Raw genomic sequence first — 3,670 nt, 5'->3', positions numbered from 1 at the left:
GGGATGGGATGGGATCCATGGGATGGGATCCATGGGATGGGATGGGATGGGATGGGAGCCTGGGGTCCCGGAGGGTGACGGGGGCAGCAGCACCACAGCCCCCACGGAGGAGTTCCAGAAGGGTTTGGGTGGGAAGGGATTGAAAAGCATTTTTATTCCAGGAGGATCCTGATATTCCAGGCTGTTCCAGCCCCATCCAACCCCAGCAGCAGGGAAGGTGGATCCAGGGGTGAGGAGTGGGATTTAGGGACAAGGAATGGGATCCAGGGGTGGGATCCAGGGACAGGGAGTGGGATTTAGAGACAAGGAATGGGATCCAGGGACAAGGGGTGGGATCCAGGGACAAGGGGTGGAATCCAGGGATAAGGAATGGGATCCACCTGGCTGGAAGGAGAAATCACCGGGATAACGATGCATATCCTGACTTTTCCCTTCCCCAACTTTTCCCTCCCTCCCTCTCCTCACTTCTCTCTCGAGGACCCTCAGTAATTTTCCCTCTCCTGATATTGCTGATCCTATCTGCTGCCAGCGCCGGCTGTGAGTTTTATTTATTATTTTAGGATGACAGTGTGGATTTTATTTATTATTTCGGGATGACTGGACAAGCTCCTCACCAAGCCCATAAATCACAGCCAAATCCAGAATGTTCTGGCACCATTTGGGGTGGGCACTGTGAGCTGCGGGCACAGAGTGGCACAGCACCCATCCCTATCCCAGCTCAGAGGATCCATCTGGGAAAACCAAGGTTTTAACCCCATTTTTAAACCCTGTTGTAACAATTTAAAAGTTTAATAAGGGACAATAAGAGATAAAGACAATAAAGCAAAGATTGGCATTCAGGCAAGAACACATTTGCTATTTTGGAAACACTTTTATATATTTATATATTTATTGTATTTTATATTTTAAAATCTTTTTAAGTATTTTAAGTATTTTTAATATTTTTAAATGTTTAAAAGTGTTTAATATTTTCAGATATTTTAGTATTTGCAAAAAGCGAATATTATAACATGTACTATAACACAATATGTATGATGTTATAACACGTATCTGTACCTTTCCCTGGCAGCCCTGGGGATGTGGCGCTGCCCAGGGGGACAGGGACACGCTGCCCGTCCCCTGCCGGGCCCCAGGACCATCCAGGGCTGACAATCTGGCGCTGGTGGCAGCGCCAGGCGGGCCATGGCCAGCACCACGTGGCGCTTTGTGGCTCCATCTGTCCCCGCTGGCACTGCTGCCACCCCAGCGCCCGCCCAGCCCGTCCTCTGCCCACCCCAAAGGTCCCAAAATCACAGAGGGTGCAGCCCTGGAGGGGTCAGGCACAGACACATCCCTCAGGTGTTAATTTTTGTATTTTTTAGATTCTGTGCTGCTTTAGCGTGTGGGTCTGGACTCTATATTAGGGGATGCCGAGCTCTCTGCACAGAGCAGGGAGACAAAACAGTTCCTTCTCTAGCTGGGGGCCAAGGACAATTGACCCAAATCTCAGCCCAGGAGCACAAACACCCTGGGCTGGAGAGAGAAAAACAAGGATGGGACTGCATGGGCTACAGCTGGAATTGACAACGAACTGCAAGATGCAAATGGAGCAGAGCTGATCAAAGTGAGAGACCTCATGACCATTTTGGGTTCATTTTGGAACCATTTTGGTTCACCTGGGGTGCAGCCCTGGCTGGGCTCTTGTGCTGCCCAAGGTGGATCCATGGAGGAGATCCTTTTAGTAAATCCCTGCTTTATTCTGTCACTCTGGCCTCTGCTCTAGGTCAGGCTGGATAAGGCCTCACCCCCAGCCCCCCCAAACCGGGGGACAGAGCGGGGACAGCCCCAGGGCAGTGTCCAGGTCCCTGTGATGCCTTGGGAAGGCTGAGCTGGAGCAGAGGCTGGATGGAATTACAGAATAAAGCAGGGATTTACTAAAAGGATCTCCTCAATGGATGCACCTTGGGCAGCGCAGGAGCCCAGCCAGGGCTGCACCCAAGATGAACCAAAAAGGTCCCAAAATGCACGAGCGGGCACGGGGTCTCTCACCTTGATCAGTTCTGCTCCATTTGCACCTTGCAGTTCATTGTCCAATTATGTCTTTGGGTTATGAACTCCCATCCTTCTTGGTGTTCTCTCTCCAGCCCAGGGTGTTTGTGCTCCTGGGCCTGAGATTTGGGTCAATTGTCCTTGGTCCCCAGCTGGAGCAGGAATTGTTTTGTCTCCCTGCTCTGTGCACAGAGCTCACCATCCCATAGCATGGAGCCCAGACCCACAGACTAAAGCAGCACAGAATCTGAAAAATACAAAAACAGAAACTGAGGCATCACCTGCCAGCCCCTTCCAGGCTGGATTTGCCCAAAGAGGGGGGGAGAGGAGAGGGCCGAGCTGGAATTAACATTTCGCTGGCTCTTCAAAAGCATCAAAGGGAGATAATGGGCCGGGAGAGGATTGGAAGCGACAGCCGCGTTCCGAGCCATAAAGCAGGCGGCTCCTTGCAGCAGCAGCCCAGCAAAAGGTGCGGGGAATTACAGAGGCTGTGATTTATAATTACAATGAGAGTCATGTCCGCGGTGCTGCCAAACGAGGGAATAACGAGGAGCTCAGGGTCCCCAAAGCGCGGGGAGGAGGGCGGGGATGCTGCCGTGAGCCCTCGGAGGGACGGACACACAGACGAGGCAGGAAAGCAGGGCTGGAGTGATGTAATCGGGAATATTTGGGGAGTTAAGTTTCAAAAAATAAAATAAATTAAATGGTTGTGGTTGTCCCAGGAGGAGACGGGAGGTAAATGAAATGAAATCCAAGTGAGTCAGCGCCTTGACCGAGGGGGACTTCCCCTGAATGGCAATTAAATCACAAATCTGTTGGTGATTAACGAGGCACGACCGTGTCCCTCTCGAAAGGGCAGCAGCGGCAGCCGCCGCCCCGGCACGCTGCACTCCCAGGGAGGACAGAGGCAGCTTCATCGGCTTTTTAATTAACTCATTTCCAGGAGTTCCAGCTTCCGATCGAGTCCCCCCACCCTCAGGCACCGCGTCTTGACAAACAAGAATCTCCTTGAAAAATAACAGCCAAGTGAATTTAATCTGTTTCTGCTTATTAAAGTCTTTTGGGGTTTTTTTTTGGTTTTGTTTGGGTTTTGGGTTTTTTTAAATGCTTTTCAGCGCCAGCGAAAGTGAATTAAAGTGGAAATAGCAGCATGACAAGACAGGGAGAAGAATGCAAACAGTGACCAGACAGAACGGGAGCTGCAGATTTTGTCACCTGAGGTGTCACAATTATTGCAGGCTCCTCTCAAGCGTGACCAGGGGAGGGGACACTGGGGACAGGATGGGATGCAGGAGGGCTGGGGCTCATCCCTGTCACACCTGGGCTCCTCAGGAGGCTCCCAGAGCCCACCACGAGGTTCTGCTGCTCCTCTTTCAGGCAGAGCCTTGGGCTCTGCTGCCCCTCCACCCAGAGAGGGCTCTGACGGCCATCGAGGTGACATCAGAGATGCCACCGCCGCCTGTCGCGGCGACTCAACATCAGGACTCCCCCACAGACCCCCCAGCTCCAACTTTCCCCTCCGGGCCCCTCCAGCTGCCCCCGCACCTCCTCCTCCCCGAGCCCATCAGCGCTAACTGCAGCCCTGAGCTCCTCCGCGGGCCCTGGCGACAGCGCAGGTGACACCGGAGCCCCAGGGGCGGCC

At 52.8% G+C, this 3,670-nt stretch overlaps 1 protein-coding gene and 1 long non-coding RNA gene across 2 annotated transcripts in view; one reads left to right on the top strand and one right to left on the bottom strand.

Annotated features, from left to right (window-relative positions):
- Nucleotides 1-615, top strand: part of LOC115948955 — a 1,210-nt gene extending 595 nt beyond the window's left edge. The window contains exons 2-3 of the long non-coding RNA XR_004082685.1: nucleotides 162-229; nucleotides 561-615. This is a non-coding gene — a long non-coding RNA (uncharacterized LOC115948955). The remainder of the gene's footprint in view (nucleotides 1-161; nucleotides 230-560) is intronic.
- The window catches only part of SRCIN1 (SRC kinase signaling inhibitor 1), a 45,140-nt gene that overhangs the window by 19,564 nt on the left and 21,906 nt on the right, over nucleotides 1-3,670 (bottom strand).

This window comes from Geospiza fortis, unplaced genomic scaffold, assembly GCF_000277835.1.
Source record: "Geospiza fortis unplaced genomic scaffold, GeoFor_1.0 scaffold315, whole genome shotgun sequence".
Lineage (NCBI taxonomy): Eukaryota > Metazoa > Chordata > Aves > Passeriformes > Thraupidae > Geospiza > Geospiza fortis.
Note: the sequence above shows the minus strand (reverse complement) of the source record. Positions and strands in the feature narration are given on the sequence as shown.